Raw genomic sequence first — 23,116 nt, 5'->3', positions numbered from 1 at the left:
CACGTCTACGGTGATATAATAAAGGGGACTAAGAAAGTTATCTTTGACCTCGCATTCGCAGTTGAGCAACGGTCATAGAAGGAGTTATTGAGTATCACGGCTTCCTCATCAACCAAGGTGAGTTTATAGTTAAAGGACTCCCTGTTGTCAGTGACAGCGGATGCTACATGATCATACATTTTCGTTAACCATACCCGCGCGCTGAATTGAAATCGAAATACAGGCGGATGGCCGCTTGGTTAGAAAGAAACTATCACAAAATAGATTGGGAGTACGGTGACGTTGTATACAGCGATGATGTTATGAAGAAATTTTGATCACAGTTTTCTACATTATACACAAAGAGGTTGGAGAAATCTGAATTGTTGTGTCGATATCATAACAATGTTCGAATGATACAAGAGGACGCACCTGTCCGTACCACAAACTATATCCAAGCGGAAATGTACGTTACAAACCTTTTTTTTTTTTTTTGGTTGTTTGTGGGCGAAAAACGCTTGGGCGACATCATCGCCCGGTAGTTATTATTAAAAGGGTAATATAACTCCAAAATAATAAGCTATACAAGCTGTAAACATAATATTAATCATATAATAAAAATTTACTAAAACAAGCTAAGAAGGCAAAATAAAACCCAAAACTAATATCACAGACAAAGTTGATAAAATATTAAAGATAAAATAATAGAATAAAGAAAGTATAAAATTTACCTAACCCTGATGGGTTGTGCAAAAATCCCACCCCGGATAGTAAAATTAAACACATAGAACTAAAAAATCAAATCGAAGATAAAGGTTAAAATTAATTAAAAACTCTCCTTACAGAAAAACATATATAAGTATATTAAAAAATCCTTTGTAGTAACCCAGTACTATGCAAAACGAGAAACATTCGTTCCAAAACGCTGCCAACATTGCCCAAGATATCACGAATGCTGCTGGGTATATTAAATTGACGACGCAACGCCGCATAACATACGGAGTCAACGAGAATATGGTGCACAGTCATGCGGCAGTTGCATCGTGTGCACAGGGGTGGGTCTCCTCCTGACATTAGATATTCGTGTGTGATCCTCGTATGCCCCAACCGTAACCGGCACGTTACAAACCGGATGTTTCTTTCTATATGGAGGGGTTGAAATTGTTTAAAAAGCTGTTGGATCTGGTCAGAGAAGCGGATCGTTTGAAAATACAAACGTAAACAACAAAGAAGAATAGCCCAAGAACGGTCTTTACTATTCCTTTAACGATTTGTGCATAAGATATTGTTGGTGCAACGAACCGATTAACACGCACAATTTACCACAATGTAGGAATTGCACCAAGGAAAACATCTCGCTGTCAGTAGAGTTTATGTACCTCAAAGAGGGCTGTCGCTTTAGAGCTCATTCTGCTGACGAAACCACATCTTTGGTTGGTGGTCTCAATTACAGTTGTAGCCTTCCATCTTGGCTTAATGCCGGGAATATTATATATGCTTGCTTCGTGGATCACATAAAATCATTCGCAAGAAAAAAAAGTATAAAATAGTAAAAAACTATATAAAAACCGGTTCGAGTGTTTTATAGTAGGCCTCTAGGGGAGAGATTTAACTCATGTAAACAAAAATCTCAACGCGCCGCGGTTTCTACTTCCAGGGTAGTGTAGAAATGCAACTGGTAAATAGGTACAGTTTAAAGATGGATGTTGATATAGCCTCATCGGTGTGGTTAGTTCGTTATTTCTCATTTCCTCGGGTACGGGCGTTGCGACATCTGATTAAAAGTGTGAACGCGGCGTTCCCGCACGCTATGAGTACGACTATTGATATAGATCGTTTCAATATTGTTTGACTGGTGATCACGTATAACGCGAACTATGATGAAATTCACAGTCGATTGCAAGAATATCTCGATAGTTTGAAGATAGATACTGTTGATGGTATGTGTAGACATCGTATTGGTTGTGGTGGTGGGGATAGGATATGTTAAAAGACTTTGAAAAAGATTGGATCGTTGTGAGCGAGTATGATATCCATAAGTTTTTGGATAAAAAGTTAAACAAGTTAGACGATAGAATCGCAAAGACGAATCGTACATTGGACAATTACAAAGACGTATTGATTCTGTGCAAAAGGTTGTTGGATTTATAGTAATGATTATCGGACGGATTATGGGGTTGGGTTATGACTAATTGAAATCGGTTACACGATACATGTGTAAACATTGTTTATGATGTTTGTCGAACACTGTGATGGTGACAAATATGTCGGTCATGCAATCAAGTGTTATAAATTCGACTATTGCGGTCGAGGGTTCCCCGAATACCTGTGCTCCTGCGAATTAGTTATTGGACACATGATGAAAATTAAACCGCTGTAAAATATTTACCGAAAAGAGTGGTAGTGGTGGTGGAAAGGTCGATGACACAAGTATATACACTGCAGTCGATCATTCGTACATGAGCTCTGCCAGTGTGATGATGGATGCCTTATTGTTTATTAACGTTTTCAACGATGAAGATTGTTTTCTCAAACGGTTACCATTGAAGAGGTTGACCGATCTTCATATCGGTATTGATTATGTATTATTGGACATGAGAAAGATATATACATCATACGGTGAGGTTCGCATTTGTGTCAACTTATACGACACCGATTCTGACAACGAATGGTATTGTTTTCAGTTATTATTACCAAAGAGCTATACAAACAAATTTACCGAAAACGAAATGACCGTTGTACGACGTCATTCGATGAAGCTAACTTATTACGGAGTAAAATATGACCAAGACGACAATGGTGGTGGTGGTCTCACTGAAGAATTAAAATTAAGTTTATTAGACATGGTAATATTTGATGCAATTTGTAACATATGTCGTTTCTTAGAATTACACTATAAACACTTTGTGTAACATGATATACTGATATACTGTTTCCGTTTACTTACGCTATTAAACTTGTGAGAGAACGCATAGTCGTTTTTTAGAATTACACTGTTCAGAAATGTTCAAGGATACTCGTAACCGACACGAGGTACTTAAGGCGGTTGTGTTCCTATTGGTTGTGACGTCAAGGTTCCGCCGACAGTATCGTATTTTTATAAAAATGCCTCCGTCGAAGCGCGACCGCATCCCCCGGGAGAAGGAATTCCATGCCCATTGGCAATGGCCGTAACTCCGCCGACGGCTTATCAAATCAAATTGACATCTCTTATACTAACCGTGGCTCGTTGCTGAAGCACCTACCTTCGGTCAATCAACTGCCCAGACCGAACCTAGCCATCCGGGTTCCTACTCTACTAAATCCCTTCAGCCGCCCTGCACTGGGTGAGGAATTTTAGGAAGCCAGCCACTATCATCCACTCACTGCGAGTCCTCCAGTTGACTCGCAGATCCAAAAAGAAGTGTACTCAAATTCCCTAACAACTCTGGTACGCTCAGCTTCGTACCGCGGACAAATTTATAGGACATGGTCCACCATATCATCGATCCTACATTCCGCACACAAGCCGGAATCAACCAACCTAAACCTCGCTAGACTGTCTCTAAAGGCACCATGTCTCGACAGAAATTGAGTAGTATACCGATTGGGGGAAACCCAACTATTAGCACGCAATTCCCTAACATTTGAAAAAATACCATGCGTATATCGACCAGTAGAAGATTCAGCCCACCTAGCTTACCAAGAGTCAAAACCTTGGTCGTCGATTTCTTGCATACGCCCTGAAGTAAAAAGGCCTTCCATCTTAGAAATATACCGCTGGCTACGCTCTGTAGCTAAAATATCCACTGGCTTCCTGCCAGCGATCACAGAAACTGCCTCTCGCGAAACAGCCAACACAGCTAACAACAGAAGACTCTAGGCTTGTAACAGAATGTCCTTATAACTCTGAAATTGCAAACGATGAGGCCAGACGGGCGCAACGTACAGCACCTTTGGCTTCAATGGCACCAATGGCTTCACAGACACCTTTGTAAAGAATACGCATGGTACGGTAATTCAACCCGCAATCGGGATGCGGGTTGAATCGGGATGCGGGATGCGGGTCTTCAAGGAGGTGCTCCTTGAAGAGAAGCCTCTCATCAACAATAACACCCAGATACTTCTGAACGGGACATACCTAATTGGAAGGCCGTCCATCACAACCCGCGGATGGCGGGTTGCGGCTAGCCGGCCCTTCAAAAACATCATAGTGGTTTTCTCCGCGTTGAAAACCATCTTATGCTGAAGACTCCACAACCGCAATACCCTACATGCTTGTGTCGCTCTGAGCTCGATCTCGGCACGCGAATTGCCCTCGACCAGCAGCAGCCCATCGTCGGCATAAGCCACGATGCGACAGCCGCTAGGCATCCGCAATCGCATGAGAGAGTCGAACTCAACGACCCAAACGAGTGGACCTAGATGAATCAATGGACTACTAAATTCGGTGCTTGTATTATGTGCACCCTTCAACGTGAGGGTGATAATGAACAACGTAGAGTTTTTCTACCAAAGCGGTTCGCCGATCGTCTAGACAACGATGAAATTGACCAACTGGTGGTAAACAAGACAAAATTAACCAGACAATCATTAACCATCTCAAAAATAAACAAAATAAACAATCTACAACCTCCATCACCTATCATCCCGTTTTCGCTGAAAGTAATGATGCCGATTTTTTAAAATTAATTTAAAAGTGATCAAAACTGTTAACCGAGTTAGTAAAAAACACATTTTCATTTTAATTCATCATAGAGACTTCAGCAAACATTCTTTGACTAGCATGTCTTGGACCGTCTTCAAATCTTTAAAAATGTCAAATTGAAATGTTTAAATCTAACCAGAAATTACTAAATCTAGTGGATTTGTACCCTATGAAACGATTTTATATAAATTATTTTGGGGGACCGAATTCGGCCTACCAAATTATTCTACCAATTCTAAAATATATTTGCAAAAATGTCTACTATTTTCGATAATTGAAAAGTTTAAATTATTCATTTACAAACCATAAATTATTAAATCTGATGGATTTTATACCGTTTGAAAACGGGTTTATATGAATTATTTTGCTCCCGCAAATCTGCGGGACCAAAATACTGTATTAATTTTTTAGATTCTTTAAGTACTAGTGGATTCGTACCCTTTGAAACGATTTTATATAAATTATTTTGGGGGACCAAATGATTCTATCAATTCTAAAAAATAATTTGCAAAAATGTCTAATATTTTCTATAAATTGAAAAGTTTAAATTATTGTAATAATATTCCATTATTTTCATCTACAAACCAGAAATAATGGATTTGTACCCTTTGGATTCACTTTCGTTATATTGATTATCTTTGGATTCACAGTCGTTATATAGGTTATTTTGTTGGGCCACATTCGCCCCGACTAATTGAAAAGTTTAAATCTAACCAGAAATTACGAAATCTAATTGATTTTTATTAACTACATATATAGTGTTTGACCCATCGGAATTCCGAGGAGCCAAAGTTTCTGCATAAATAGTGTTTGCCCCATCGGCTAATTCTTTAGATTCTTTATTTTGAATCCAATTTCTAAATCGTTTCCCATATAGGCGATTCCTCGTATATGAGGAATCGCTTTATCGTTGTTTGAAATGTTAATTTTAAATATTATACGACTTGAAATCTTTAATAAAATACTCTTTTATGGTTTTTAAAACATTTTTTGTAAAAATCTTTTGATATACAACATGCTAAATTCAAAATTAATTCTTCCCTTAAATAAGTACCAATAATTAATAAATCTAATGGATTTGTACCCTTTGAAGTCACTTATATAGGATATTTTGTTAGGCCAAATTTGGCCCGACTAATTTTTGTGAATAATAATCAATTAATTCCTTTGTTTCTTTACGAAACCTATTTTTTAAACTCTTTCCCACCATCTTTACATAATTTTGTTGCATTAAAACAACCCGTATTTATGTAGATAATTAGCTTAAAATCATCAAATATAGCATATGAAAATTCGTTGGTTGGCCAGCCGACTAATTTTTCAATTAATTCTTGTATTGGTAATAATTTTAGTTATTTCATCTTTATCATTACCGAAGTGTATCATTTCGATATTTTCTTAAATATGAAGCGAGTAATTAAGTAACAAAACAAAGGTATTTCATGATTAATATGAACTGGTTTGGTAATCATTACAAGTAATCTACTGAAAAACAGGATAAAATTGGGGCAAGATTCAGTCAACTTTTCTTTATAAAAAGTGGCTTTTATATAAAAAGTAAAAATTTATAAAAAGTGTGTTTATTAAAAAAAAATTTCAAGGACAATTTTATATGGTAAACACTATTATTTTATTATGATTTATTAGCAAAATTCAAGTTACGTACTACGTTAAAAGCAAATTAGTTGAATAACTGAGATTGTATTGAATGTGTGTGTTTGTAGAGCAGATTATACTTAACAAACATAATGTGTTGATGAAACTAATCAGATTCAATGATATGTAATTGTAAATACTATAAAATAAAATACTTCTAATAATAAAAAAAATTTACTAATAAAAATATTTTTAAACACAATAACCTAAGATTATAATACGTTGTTAATTTACCTTTTTTTAGATTACAGCCTAATTTAATCAGAAGTTATAAAAATCATTAATTGATTGATAATAAATTAATGTGCGTAATAAAAAATCTTATATTTATAAAACTCTACTTTCTTTCCACATGGCAACAATTAAAATAAAAGGCAAGATAAGCTTACTTCATTTACTCTACACTATCTTGATTAACATCATAATTCTTTTGTTTAGTTCAGAACCTATTTTTACACTTAATATACATACTCTAAAATAATACATATTATTTTCTCAGTTCGTTCAAGATGTTCAACATTAGAACATTACTTTAAATGTATTAAGTACTTACTGTATTTCGTTCTAACACATCAAACAAGGTCTTTGCTGGACATTATTAGCTACTTATTTTTGCTTCTAGATCACACTGCACAACAAGCTGAAGATCTTTTTAATAAAAGGTATGTAAAGATTAAAATACTAATACACTAATTATTTACATAGTTTAGTTAGTAATATATACAGTGTATAATTGAATCCATCTAAAAGGAATTAATGTCTAATATTTCATTAAACTCAATCACCCGTTCTACCTCGTTGATACTAAAAACTAATCACTTAAATATTAGGAAAAATTGACATTCAACATTGTTAGACATGGACACTATAACATTTTCTCTAATAAATAATTACTTTTGTGAAGAAACTGACGTAAGAAAGGAGGTTCTCAATTCGATTTGTGAGATATTACATTACTTGTTCGAGAAGCTAGACGTAATGGATCGATTTGGATTATCCTGTTTTATTCTGTTAAAAAACGATGTCTGTGGTTCATTGCAAACGTTTTCTAGAATAACTTAAGGGGAAGATATTTTTTTAAAGAAAAATAAATCCCCCCGTAGATGTTTTTAAGTCTCATTTTCCAGTTTTGTAGTCATCATTGTCTAATTTTGAATTATAATAATTTGTAATAACTACGTTTATGCAACTATGATGTACAAAGAATTTTTGGGAGAAAATTAAAGGCACTGTAGAAAAGCTCAGAGTAAAAAAATAATACATATCTCCGCAATTCATAGATCCTCAATCCACAGTTTACTTTGTATCAGAATCTTAATAACATTTGTCTGCATTCCTTTACTTTTTTTTATCAAGTAGTAAACGAGTTTTTTGTAGTTATATCTATATTTTGAACAAATAAAAAATTTAAGGCATGTAAAATTAAATATAAAACTTTTTATAATCTTCTTTGATTTCTACGTTTTTATGTCTGCATCAGATTAAGAGTTTATTGAAGTTTTTAATACGGCACCAATTTTAAAAAAACATTTAATATTTCTTACATTTTGTGTTTGATTTTGACAGTTTTATTAATTTATTCCTATTCGTTTTAAACTGTTGGCGGATAGAGAGAGGGATTCCTCATATCTCCCCTAAGAAAATGTTCTATCAAAGTTTGAATTTCAAAAAATTAATTTTTTGCCTGAGTTAATTGAATATAATTTTAATTCAAACCGAGTTTACAAAACGCAGGAAGTATAAGGTAAACAAACACAAACTATAATAGCCTTCAGGGATATTTAGTACGTTTTTAGGTATAAGAAAATAAAGAGTTCTTAGAAATAGTCTGTAATTACTCACATTAATTTGCGAACAAGGGCTGCTGCTGGATATTTCGATAACGTGCTGATAGAATGAACACTACATTACACACTACATTATCCGTTGGTTGAATGAATCGTAATTTTGTTCTATCTTTACCATTTGCCAAATTTGTCCAATTACAATCAAACACATTTTTATGATTTTTAAGAAATTTTGCTGGAAATTTACTTCCTAAACGGAACGACTCGTAACAACTTTCCATAAAATGTTCTGTTCCAAAATCGCGGTTCTTTTTTAAGTAATCAGATGATATCACGTCGGGGGAAAGTGAAGGTTTCCACCTAAAGCTACCAAGTTAGTCTCCTCACCACCTACCCCTGATGTCACCCATAATTTCAGTTTGTTCCTGAATGGCTATGCATTAGAAAAATCTCTTTACGTTTTATTCAATCTTTAAGTTAATGTTTGTTTCTGATACCTAAATTCGTAAGTTTGTGAAGTGAGCCTTTATCATTATATTAAATGCTAAATTAAGTACTGAACCATATATAAATTTTCGAAAAACTTACTTTTTATCATTTTCTTTATACATTTCAATTACAAATAAAAAATTAGAGTACGATGAAATAATTTCTCGACAATTATCAATCCAGTTATTTTCCTGGAAACGGTGATTAAGGTTTTGTTAATACAACATAAGATTATTTTTGACATCGGTTTAAATTTCTAAAACATAAAATGAACCCTCAAGCTAGGTTAATAGTAGTGATGTATCTACTGATTGTAATATATTTTCTCTGTCACCGAGCGCCATCGTAATAAGTAAATTCATACTAAACTCCTTGGTGGATTTTTAAAGCTCAGAATAATGTTAATTGTTTAATGAAAAATAAACTTATTATAAAAAATGTATTCGCATCTATTATCTTAAAGTTAATCCTTTTTATTACACAGCGGTTCTTAAAAATTTACAACCCAAATTTCAAGGTTTTTTTACTCCTGAGGCGCATTGTATTTTTTATCGAAGAGTTGTGTAAGTTAATAATTACCGAACTTGTTAACTCTTCCTCCAGAAGAGTGTAGGCGATATCAGAGTTAACTGAAGGCACAAAGTAACAATTAATTTAAAAATTATACGTTAACCATAGTATTTATATTTTTACTGATTATTTAATTTCTTGAAAATGGAACTTTCATGGCCGCCAATTTGAAATGTTGATATGTACCTTCACACATCACTATAACTTTTATTTAGAAAAATAATACAACTCGTAAAATAACAAGACCCAATGTAATGTTACCAATGAAATATGTTTTCAAGCAAATTAAAGGACTAAATAATCAGGGAATAAGAAAATTTTAAAGATATTGGTACATTTTTTAGGTGTCGCCATTTCTCTTAGTAGTTATATTTCCAACAGAATAAATAAACAATAAGGAGAGGGAAGTCATATCGTTATAGTGTAATTGCTTAATTATGTCATTGATAGAACGGACGAGCAGTAGTAGTTAACCGTCGTAGACTGGGCCAAGGTTAAAATAATTTATTGCAAGAAATTAGTTCGCTCTTCAGGTAATATAAACATAGAAAATTTGAGCAATTACACAGATTTAGCTAAAATCTAGAATGTCCTATCGGATGAATTTCATTAAACTTATTTATATCAGTTAACAGTTTTTTTTTCTTTATAAACTGATTACACCGTACGTAATTTTGTACATACTATTAACAAAAAATTTAAAAAAACAAAAAACAAATAATAACCATAAGTGAGTAAAACAAAATCCTTGTCTACAAAATTCTATACTTCAGAATTTTGTTTTGTTTTCTTAAAATACTCCGTCAAGTTTTAGAATCAGCTTTTAATACTATTAATATTTGAAAAACAAGTTTACCTGAAATTACTTATTTTAAGTGTATTTTTTTTTAATTTGCTTTTCGACAAATTAATATCATTCCAGTAGTTGTCAATTTAGTTTTTTTTTTTTTTTACTAATCTGGCAAAATACCGTTTATTGACAAAATTAAGAAAATGTAATCTTATTTACTTATTATTTAAAGAAAAATGTACATATAAATTAGGACTAAGTGAACTATATATATATATATATATATATATATAGTTCACGCTCAGATATTAATTTAAGTAATTAGTAATGTTGTGAGAAACAAACTTTCTCCTTATAAAGTAATATACCTTACAAACATAACTTATATAATCAATGAAGTGTACACTCTACAGGGACCTTAAGTACGTAAAAAAAATTAGAATTTTCAGTTCAGTATTTCAAAATTAACTTTAAAATCTCATCAAAATTTTATAAGGTAAATTACTTATCATTTGAAAATTAAATTATCCCCAGTTAAGAATCAGCTATTAGGTATATCGTGCAAATAAATACAATTCAGTTACGAATTACGATTATAAAATATACAAAATATATAAACAAAAATGTTTAACGTTGGTACTCTCTAGTTTACGGACTGTAGTAATAAATTAATCCAGTTAAAATTTATTTTCAGTAAGTTTATCTATATTAATAATGGTAGCGTATATCTAACTTTCTATAAAAAGAAGATAGATTTTACGCTTCAATAATTTTATAATAAGATTTTATTTCCCCTCATTTAAATGCACATATATATAACATCACGTTTGCAGTGATTCTCGGATTAAAAGTTGAAGTACCGCTGAAATACGGGGATGTTTTAAGTTAGTGCAGACTCTTAAAGAAATCATCCCTATCAGTCCACTGTCTCAATACCTTACGTACCAAAACTTAGAACCGATTTTGATGCAGTTTATTCTAGATATCTGCAACACGCAAAAGTAGATGAGCAGTATTTTATGTACGCATCTGCCAATTTAAGCATCCTATAAGTGTAAATTAATTTGTACTCCACCAGCGTAGAAATACACCTTCATTAAAATGTTTTTCAGACGTTCATTTCTCACATACAGATTAAACAGCTGAATTGACTTTCCTAAATTGGCTGCTAAAATTCCTGAAAATAAAACTAGGATGATATAGCTGAGCATTACCACACTTATAATTATTGTAATGTAGTGACTGACGCGGTAACCATCGGTTGATAGATTCTTTCATTTCACTTAATATCTGTGATAGAGTTTATTGAATAAAATCAACAATATTGTGAGATTTTTATAAATTTTGCATTTTATACTAATTTATGCAATCTAGGGAACGATTTATTTAACTCACCTTTTCCAGTTATTATTCGATAACCCTCAAGTTAAAATTTTCTCTCTGTAACAAAAAAAGTTTTGTAGCAAAAAGTGTGACGTAGAAAAGTAAGAACACAAAACGGACTTTACTTCAGAGATTTCATTTCAAGAACATTTAATTAGTTTTCCTTTTTCATGATTCGGTTACAATATGTAATTTCAAATATATGTACTAGCTCCTAGACTAAACATCAGATTTGAAATACGAGTAGTATTTAACACGCATGCTGAATAAGGTTGAATTTACTTTTTTCAAATCTTTTTTACCTTTTTTTGAAGATTCCCTGATTTTAGTAAACTTTTTTGGCCCTACTTTGAAGTACACGATGATTTAACATCGTGTCAAAGAGTATGTGGAATTCAAGAAAAAACAGCCTATTCAATAAAGCATGAAATAAAATTTTCCAAGGTACTTAACATTCTCACCTCAAAAGTCCGTGGAAACGACTAGGAAATATATTTCGAGTCCTACTCCAAGATATTAATGACTTTAAAAGAGGCACATCCAAAATACAATTAGAAGGCTAGATAAACTGACTAATGACTTGTAATATCAATCCTAACATATTACAAGGTATTGGAATTAACTTTAGATGTTATTTCAATATTTTTATGTATGATACTTTATTTCACAGACATCTAATAAATGTTATTTTACTGTTTGTTATTATTTAATTTCTACTATCTATTGTATAATCAGAAACAAAGACCAAACATAAAAAAATTACAACGCTATTACATATTACAGGAAATAATTTTATGTAAAATAGATTGAATACATTTAACGTTTAAACAAATTACCAATTTAGTTTCTTTATCGGTAAAAGTCCATCTCCTTATAACTGAGTATAGCTCTGAGTATAGTTTAAAACAATGAAACAACCAGGAAACTCCGTAACCAATTATAAAATGCGTCAAAGTATTTTACAAGAAAAGTAATAATTACAATAATCTGCTGTAAGAATTAAATTCATCTAATGAAAGTGTGTTTAATCTTGAACATTTGTAAATGAAATTATTTAATATTTAGAACATGTTACTCTTGGAAAATTTCACTCTTCATAATTGCTGTATACCAACTCGAGATAGACAAAGCTACTTCAGCTACGTCCTAAAACACTAGTATTAACCTTCCGCAGTCATTTACTTAATTTTATGCAGCCTTCTTTACTGGTTGGTATTTAATTGTAATTTTTTCAATTTTTGATAAATATTTCACATATCTTACAATTTATCAGCCGTAGCGCAACTATACCTCACTGAAAAATTCAGTTGAAAAGCTGTTTAAGTGACTAATAAATATTGAAATTCCTTAAAGTGCATTCATGGTTGTTTCTCCTAGATTTGTGTCTGTTTCTTCCGCCATCGCAACCCTTAATACTTGATAGAGTTAGAGTTTTTACTCAATCCTCATTCATATTTTGAAATAATGATACATAATCTCTACCTTGTAATCTACATCACACCACACTGGCGACGAATTGTCTGCCGCTTACAATGGGTTCCTTTTAAATTACTTCTAGTAAAAATACAGAGTTTTTGTCGTTAGAGACTACTTTTGCTATATAATTGTTCCACTTAACTAATTCCATCGCATTTCCTACTCTTCCTAATATACCTTACTAATTATTTGTATGTTATCGTGAAACACACAAATCATTTGAGAATTGGATGTCTGATTGTTTCGAAATGCTTGAAAAAAATAGAATATAAAATAATACTTAACATCCTAAAACAAATGGGGTAGTAGTAATAGTAATTGACAGTTATAAATGAGAATTTAATAGCTTAACCAAAAACAAGGTTGTTGACAGACGAGGAATTTTAAAATGATTTTCGTAAGTAGAATGAATCGTAGAAGTACTGCTTTGAAAAAAATAAACAGTGTTGGTTGGTGTAGCTTACTTGTGATAACATATTTTAGCTTAACATCTAATAAAGACTAAACATATTGACCTTGAAGCACCATTCTCATTGAAGTGTCGGCCGAACACTGCAAGAGCTGTTGCATTATGTATGAAAATTAAGCTATGTAATATCTAAAACGTTTTACTCCCTGAACTTGTAAATACATGGAAATAGCAGCAATACTTTTATCATTATTAGTTTTAATGTTTATTTTAAATATTCTGATACTTTTTAAATATTCTTATAATAGTAGAAAAAATTGTTTATTACTTTTCAGCACCCCAACAACTGTTTGTTAATTAATTGTATTGTATTGTAATAATTGTACATATTTTTTCACGGCAAGCTAAAAGTAAATCTCTCTCTAGGGTAAATCAATTAAAAATGTCAATATTGTCAATTTTTTTCTTGTGCTAGCCATGTTAGGCAATTAGTATTCGTATATTTTTTAGATTGATCTAACTAAGTAATTGAACATTACCTCTATCATCATTTTTGATCGAGTTAAAATAATGACGGAATCTAAATCGCAGTTGTTTTATAATTAATTTTCAAAAAAGTGTACTAGTGTGAAGGTCTTAACTGATTTTTTAATATAAGTAAAGGTTCTGTGATAGACATTTTCATTCGTTGGCAATTTTTTACAGTTACATACCAATTTAACTGTATAATAATGTATTTAATGCATTACTGCAAATATCACACAACATATTGTTGTAGGTATGCCTTAATAGATGATGGAGTAATCAACACGGTACATATACGGTTTACAGATTTTATTATTTTGCCTAGAAAACGTGTATTAAAAAATGATTACCTAAAATTGTTAATTTTACCTAATATAGTTGTATAAAATTTCGATACAATACACATAATGGGTGAAATATTAAAACTAAATTGTCTTAATATTTCACCATTTCTGTATTTCAACCGGTATTGGATTCTAATTCTCTGAAACTTTCTGAAAAAGAATAACCACCATGCTATCATTCATTCCCTTCCATTGTAATTTTTTTAAATTTATTAGACTTACTTTTAGCCATAAATTTGTTTTTCATATTTGAGGAAGAATTAAAATTTTTATTGGCGACTTGATGACCTTGCTTACAAGGTAAAAGTTATAAGTATCACGATAATTATAAGTTTTTAGTATTATGTATTAAAGCTACTGTCAAGTTTTCGTAATCAAATAATAAATACTGAACACTGTAATTTATAAAAACTCGTTCAACTCCTTATTTTTTTAAATATGAGTCGGTTTTGATAGGTGATTATTAATTTCAAAACGGTTTTTGTACGACGAATAAGTATTTGACATATGATTTGTCTTATTTAACATTAAAATAAATATCGAATACGTCGGTGGTCAATCAGAAAAAAATTTAACATTTAAAATTATGAAAAATCAGGATATACGGTCATTTCAAAACACATACACACTTTATGCGGGAGCGAATCTGCCCTCGCTTAAGTACATGTAATTTAGCATAAAGTCTTCATGTAAATTCACCATCAAGAAAAATTAAACAGTCTTGTCTATAATAAATTTAAAGAATAAACATTTAAAATTTTGACAAAAATTTAATTTAACTTATAAAAAAATTATAGCCTTTTCTAAACTGCAAACTAATCGGTTTTGTAATAATTCAGACATAACCTTTAATTAGCAAGACATCCATACTCTTTCCGTGGTTTTCGTTTACATAAAGCAAGTGTAAGAGTTTTCAATCTATAAAAAGAATCAAATTAGTAACCGAGAACAAAACTGAATTTTTACTTCCTTGTACAAAGTAAAGGAAGTATTGTGATGTGTGACGTATTGCGAAAAATTTCGGTTTTCAGGTTTCAACAGAAATATCCATTTTGACCATCCCTCAATCCATTTTTACCAGTTTCAGTGTGACGTCTGTACGTCGTATGTATGTACGTACACTATCTTGCGTAACTCAAAAACGATTAGCCGTAGTATGTTGAAATTTTGGATTTAGGACTGTTGTAACATCTCGTTGTGCACCTTCCTATTTGATTGCAATCAACTGAACTAAAAGTGTCCAAAAAGCCCAAATTCAAAAAGATTTGGATATTGGACTTTTTCGTAATTGCAGTAATAAACCCTCATTGAGAGCTTTTCAACGATATATCAAAAATAGTACTTATTTTCACTGGTTCCAGAGTTATAGCAAAATGAAATTTTGTTTAATGAAATATATGGATCTAATAATGGGATGGCACATTGGTTCTAATCAGATTTCATCTCCTCTTTTTCTAACTTTTTTTAAATTTAAATATATTGATTTATTAATAATTAATTATTAACCTCTGATTGTAAAAAATGTTTACAATAAATAATAATTCAATAATAACAATAAAAAAATAATATGGAAAAATATTAAGTTATTAATGAAATAAAATTTTATGTCCTTTTCGTTTTAAAAAGATGTGTATATGTAATTTAATAGGCGTACAAGTATGTCACGTAGTGTCAACATCAGATTTGATGTAGCATCTGATTATTCGTTTTTGTTTTCATTTTGTTATAAAATAATATTTTAAAAAACGTAATATTAGATAGATATAATACTTAACTTTATTTAAAGAGTAATAACGGGACTTTTACTCTACCCTAATATTTCATGTAAGATTGTTGAATTAATAATTGTTTAATGTTTATAACTTCTGTTTTTTATTGCACGATATTTTTATATAGTGAAAGTATTGTGGTCGCGAAAAATTTCGGTTTTCAGGTTTCAACGAAAATATCCATTTTGACCATCCCTAAATCCATTTTGATTAATTTCGGCGTATGTATATCTCGCATAACTCAAAAAAGATTAGCCGTAGGATGTTGAAATTTTGGATTTAGTACTGTTGTAACATCCAGTTGTGCACCTCCCGTTTTGATTGCAATCGACTCAACCAAAGTGACCAATAAAGCCCAAATCCAAAAAATGTTGGATTTTGGACATTTTCTTAACTGCAATAATAAACCCTCATTGAGAGCTTTATAGCGATATATCATAAGTGGTAGTTATTTTCATTGATTCCAGAGCTACAGCCAAATAAAATTTTAATTAATTTAATATATTGATCTTACAAGGGGAAGGCACGTTAGTTCGAATCAGACTTCATCTCCTTTTTTTTAACTTTTTTTTATTTAAATATATTGATTTATTATTAATTATTAACCTCTGATATAAAAAAAAATTGCGATAATTATTCAATAAAAACAATAAAAAAAAGTATGAAAAAATATCAGAAGTTTTAATGAAGTAAAATTTTATGTACATTTAAAAAAAATGTGTATATGTAATTTAATAGACGTACGAGGAAGTCGTGTGATGTCCACATAAAATTTTTTGTAACATAGAACATCAGCCGTTACTTATTTTTAAAAATCTCGATTTCAGTAATAAAAATGAAAGATCTGAAAAGGAAACAATGAAAAGTTCTTTTACTGAAATATTACAGAAAAATTGTCAACTTCTGTGAAATATTGTCATATTAAACTATGACTACAATTATTGGTCTTTAAGAAATTTTCTACTATACGTGTATATTTATAAATGAAAAATAGATTTACCCTTGGGTAATCCATTTCTCCCGCTTTCATTATCTGTAGAGAACGTAAGAAGACAATCTCAACAAACAAAAAATTACTTAACATAACATTTTAAAAACTGTTTGGTTCGATATCCCCTTTAAAATTTTAAGAATATTTTACACAAGATTTAGAAAATAACTAAAATGTGTACAATAATAAAATATTCATAATTAATGCAATAGTGACATAAAACAAAAAACATTTACTTATAATCTTAACAAAAACTAGCGGTAATGAAAACATAAAAAAATACTGATTACGTTATACAGGTTATATTCAACGTCAAAAGTCGCACTGACTGACTGACTCGCTGTTCAACCAAAGGATATGCTGTATAGTGAATATAATTATATCAGAAAAATAAATTCTGACTAGCCCTTTTTGTACTTCAGATTCTTTACAGACGAAATAAGCACAAGAAAGATGATCTAAAAAAATATAAAATAAAAAAATTAATCAACTCTTTTGTAGAGAAAATTATATTAAATATACTGTTACCTCTCAGTAGGGTATTAGAATAACTAATGAAAACATATGCAAAATGTAAGAATTTAAAATAGATTTAAATTCTGAAAATAATGGAGGTATTAAATTTAACTGTCTTATCAATAATATTTTGTCTAAAAATAATATTTTGCCCTTTTTACCTAAAAAAAGAAAAAACATTGCATAAGCGATACAAATAACAACTTTGAAGAAGGGTTATTAGTGATAATTGTACATAAATAATAATAGGTAAAAAATAATAAGAGTTGGCTGATTAATCGTAAATTTTAAGATGTAAGAATATAATAATGGGTGCATGTGGTAAAAGGAAGAAGTAAACAAAAAATAGTATATATTCCAGAACATAAAATTAGAAATTACAAAATATAATAGAGGAACTTACGATAAAAAAAGCTACCTCTTGCAAAACACTCTGTATATCAAATAGAAAAAAAATAGATAATAAACCGTGTTACTAAAGATTGTTTTTTTCAAGTATTAATAACTTACACCGAGTTATCGATGCATATTATTACAAGGAATATGAGTAATATGAATGTAAGAGCAAAATTATGACAAAAAATGGAGATACATCTTGGAAGCAATCGAATCTATACAAACGAAGTAGACTAAAGTTAAGCCCGTAATGTCACAGAAACCGTAATGTCATAGCGGACAGTAATTTTACGGCCAGCGGCCAATTAGCCCTCATAGAAACGAAGCTTTTTTACCTGTGAAGAATTATTGTGCGATACGTATAAGGTTTACATCAATTTCTGTCCTAATCAATTTTGCTATGACCGAATGGATGCGATTTTTATCGGGTTGAATTAGGGCAAAATGTTCACTTCTCTGTTTGTGGTTAAGTGGTAACCACCCACGAAAAAAATAAAATTATAAATATATTATTTATAAAAAGAAACAGGCAAATCTAATAAATTAAAAATAATTTATACGGAAAGCGCACAAAACGTGTGAAACGAAAATTAGTACAAAGAAATGTTCCCATCAAAAACTCCCCGATGGCGAGTCTTCACTGTAAGACTTTAGGGGTTAGCGTCCACACGGCCCTAGCTTTTCATCCCGCTACACACAGAGCTCCTGAATCTTTTACACCACCCACACACACATACACACACACACTCACACACACACACACACACACACACACACACACACACACACACACACACACACTACACCACAAAAACTGCACAAACTGCAACATATATCCTTTAACAGCAACACAATAACATCATACACTATTTCTTCTTAAACTTACACTCAGCGATGTTGCGGCACCTTACGAAACGTAACCATAACACAAGGTGGAAACTATTAATGGATACTACGTAGTGAGTCTTGTACGATGTCCTCTGGGCAACTGGGTGAACCCAGTTGTATGAAATCCTAGCACCAGTACTGGCGCGCTCTGCTGGAGTGGTCCGTTAAATCATCGGTACTCGAAGAGAAACCGTACGTAAATCCCAAACATTAATCTTTCGGTAGTTGTCGGTCCACTTGAAAAAACCAACCAACCGTGAAGTTTGAAGAAACTTTGACCGACGTTGCCAGCCGAAGACCTAGCCAAGACAATAAAACGAGTAATGTTACTGAGGGGGTTAAATTCTCCTGTATCGGGTTCTTGGTGTTGAGGTATAAAGAGGAAGGTAAATCCTTTGCTAAGGTTTCTCCCTTTCTCATTAATAAGTGCGTCATCCCAGTTTATGGTTCTCCAAAATCTATAAAAAAACTTAGAAATTGTGCTCTCCTGATTGAAGTTTATAATGAAGAATAATGTAGAAAACTCGTAGCCCTTAAGTGTATGGAGAAGGCTGGAGTGTCAGTGGAACCACATAGGACCCTTAATTTCAGCAAGGGCCATTTCTTTTGTCATGACTTTGGACTTGGACTTGGCCAACGTTGAGTTGCCTGAAATTACAGAAGAATTGTCACCACAGTCGATCACATCTCTGCAGAGGATTATGAGAAGAGAGAATTGGTGTTGATGTGCCAACATCTACGCTAGTTCTTACCTTTTCTAGTCCTACCGTTACTGACCATATAAAAGTTGGTAAGTTGGTTTTCGGTCCGCGTGCGACCATATATACAAAATCCCAGACGCTGTTTCCAGTGTCAAGGTTTAGGTTACACCAAAATTGGTTGCATAAAGGAACAGGTTTGTGTCCGTTGTGACTATACTGGACACAATGACATTACATGCCTGAGGCAGAAAAATTTACAAATTTAAAAGGCTCAAACTCAGCAAGATCATGAGAATGACACATTCATAGAAGAAAAAGATATTTTGAAAATCAGTAGTGAGCAGAAAATGACCTTTGACCCTGAACAAAAAATCACTCAGCATGAGGAATCCTGCATAACCTGAATTAGTATTTTACAGGCTGTCTCAAACAACGTACAAAACAAGAAGAAATGCGCATCATAAAAAGAGCTCACCAAACTGGTAGAGACTTTCTCAAAACAAATAAAATTCCTCACGGCTACTATTACAGCATTGAGTACTGGGAAAATGGTAACTTCTGCCAGAAAAACCGATGGTGGTTTATCTAAATCCACATCATCCGTTACATCGACAACTAAAGTTCCTGCTCCACCAATTAAGCAGCAAACAACCAAGATCCCTCTGAAGGGATCAATTAAAACATCGCCGCCTGGAAAGGCATCTTCGTTCTCCTAGGCTTCCAAGTCCCCTCCAACATCTCGAGATTTCTGCGAGAACATAGTGATGGAGGAAGTTCCCGAAGAAGCAGAACACTTCTTAAAAGTAATAAAATCCAAAAAGAAACACATGATAGCATTTGATAAGTAATATGCACGCAGAATTTTTCAGTATTACAGGAAAAAGTATTACTTATGGCTAAAAATATTATTCAATGAAATTTTTGTGGTCTCCGTTCTCGCCGCGAGGATTTTGTTTGTCTGAAATTTCTCTTACCACCACCCCAATCGATCGCCCTAAAGCATAACGCCCTAAATTGCCACAAACGGCTACTGTGCCTCAAAACGGTTTAGTGACCAATATCCAAATTAGCTCCCAGAGCTTACCTAACTGCGTGAGCGGGAATAAGCGTGGTGCCCTACACCATTCGCTTGCGTGTTCCACCGTTCACGTGTCATATATTACTAAAATGGATAGGCATACCCCGTCTACATACTAAAGTATATGACTTCACAATAAATTAAAATTTATTTCGTCAAGGACAGCAATTCGCTGCCACGTCTAGGACGCTGAATGCCAGCAAGTAACTGTCCACCATATTATAGCGCTTGAGAGCTATATTTGACAGATGGCCAGCCACTTCTCCAGGGTAGTTTCCTACAGCATGCGGAAGGAGTCTTACATCCCTTAAACTAGTGATACCGGTTGAACAAAGCAACCGCATCAAGGAACTCCCACACGGTCCGATAATGTGGGTCACGCCACATTGACTCGCCGCTTATGATTAGCCAATTTTCCCCTTGATCTCTAAGTCCTAGGGTGGCCTGAGTTTGGCCCCCCAAAAGCTGAACAGTCGAACGAACACGTGATGTTCGAATGTTCAACTCTTTCTCGTTCTGCGGGACCTCCCCGCAGACGCACAGCTACTCAGCTGCCACGTGGAACCGAAACAAATATTGTTCAAATTCGCGTGGTTAGAGAGCACTTGGGCTTCCGTTGCCCTTAAAAACGAACTAGAGGCATACCATCCCCCAAATCTACAAGAACAATTCTGTACAAATCTATAAAAGGACCTACTCTTTGTCGCGGCGTGCCATTTCTGCTGCCTTGCTTCCATCGCGAGGCTGTAAAGCCTCCTCCTCAGGCGGAAGATGAACAACTGTTCGAAATTTAGAACCGGTGCGATCACCGTTCCGCTGCGGTACAGGACCGGCTCGCAACCGACTTCCAAATACCTCGGCCTTCTTACATCTTCGCAATTTCCCCATGGCCGCCCGAACTTTCACCACTAAATCGATTCGGAGTGCCTTTCCCAATACGGTGGTAGCCTCGTAATAGGTTGTTTTAAACACATCATTACATACGATTAAGGCTCTGCGATGGGCTTAAATTTTGAATAAGTGCTGGATTTCTCTCCATCCTATGCGCCCAAACGGAAGTGGTCATACTTTCGAAGACACTTCAGTATTACATGTACAAATGACAGCCCGTAATCCTTCCTCTAGACGGTAAATACTCGCTGCGAGGATATTGAAATCCTAATAAAGGAACAAAATCCTTTAATAATGTATCAGCAGGATACTCGTCTAAGTCCTCAGGATGATGTGCTCTTTTCCGAATACGTCTGGAAAAATTTCGATCATCAAACTGAGGAGTGAGGACGTGAAGGTGTGGCTGTTAACCTGAACGAAATCGTGATAGCCGCCCGTATTCCGCTATCGACAAATACTCCTGCAGTATTAGCTAAGGTATTGGTGCCATTGAAAATAATATCTGCAACTTATATTTTCCTCCAAATTCTGATATCAATAACAACGATAACAATAATCGGTCCAGGGTGTTTTGCCAAATTCCTATAATCTGCCTAATAATTGGAGATTTCAACACGCATCACCAACTTTGTGGCTCACCGTTCATTTTTCTTCCCAAGCCACTATAGTTGATCGACTGAGGCAGAATTTAGATCTCTGCGTATTGAACAATGGATCGTGCACATTTGTATCATCTTCATCAGGTACATCTTCGTGCATCGATCTGTCCTTATGTTCAGCAACCCTACTCTCTCTTTTGGAAACATGCCATGTCTTACGTGGCATGTTTCCAAAAACTTGTTTGCAATCGATCACAGACAGGTTATTATCTCAGGTTATCTTATAGTCATCCACGGTGGTGGGTAGTTAAGAAAGCGGACTCGGCCGGATACAAGAATACATTATGTTACCTGACCTCCCGAATAGTGGATTACGACATCTTTTGTCTATTTACAGTAGAATATTCTCTTACTAGGTGTTTCCAGACTCTTGGACAGAGACAATGGTTATCCGCAAACTGAAATCTGGCAAAAATAAAGCATGCCCCTCAAATTATCGTCCTATCTCCTTCGCCAATTCCTTATGCATAGTGATGGAACGAATGGTAAACCGTCGTCTACTGTGGTACCTTGAGAGAAATGCCCTAATTGCCCCAGAAAATTACAGTTTCACCACGGTAGATCACCTATTGATCACATAGTAGTTGCTACTGGAAGCTGCAATTCAAAACGTCTTTTTATTTCGTCAACACCTGGTTGCTGTATTTTTCGATTTGCAAAAGGCGCACGACACAGCATAGATGAGGGGAATGCTAAATATTCTTCATGAATTGGGTATAAAAGATAATCTCTTCGCTTTTATCAGGGATTTCCTCAGTAGTCGGTCATAACTAACCATATCATTGGCAGAAAAACGTTTATGGAGTTACTAAATCACAATAGGGAGAACCACGGTGAACTAGAAATAATGAAGTATTTAAATATACTAGCCGTTGAGTTTAGCCAGTTTAGCCAGCGGAACCATAGGAGCTTATATCGGGAAAAAGTACTCGAACAAGGACAAGGACAGTTAACAGGTCTAATCGCTGGAAGAGTAGTATCTTATATTGGATAGAAAACAATCTAGGTGCCATAAAAGTAGCGGGTAAAGTGTTAAAAGGCAGTGACCTATTGCTAATCAAATTTCATATTCTGGTACATAAGTACTGCGGAGCGAGTACGAAATTGAAAAATCGTCTAAAGAGAGACGATC

At 33.3% G+C, this 23,116-nt stretch overlaps 1 long non-coding RNA gene across 1 annotated transcript in view; it reads right to left on the bottom strand.

Annotated features, from left to right (window-relative positions):
- LOC142318317 (uncharacterized) overlaps positions 1–23,116 on the bottom strand; it is a 54,393-nt gene that overhangs the window by 15,161 nt on the left and 16,116 nt on the right. Inside the window, exon 2 of the long non-coding RNA XR_012754874.1 lies at positions 11,354–11,398. This is a non-coding gene — a long non-coding RNA (uncharacterized LOC142318317). The remainder of the gene's footprint in view (positions 1–11,353; positions 11,399–23,116) is intronic.

This window comes from Lycorma delicatula, chromosome 1 (genome assembly GCF_047948215.1).
Source record: "Lycorma delicatula isolate Av1 chromosome 1, ASM4794821v1, whole genome shotgun sequence".
NCBI classification, from domain to species: Eukaryota; Metazoa; Arthropoda; class Insecta; order Hemiptera; family Fulgoridae; genus Lycorma; species Lycorma delicatula.
Note: the sequence above shows the minus strand (reverse complement) of the source record. Positions and strands in the feature narration are given on the sequence as shown.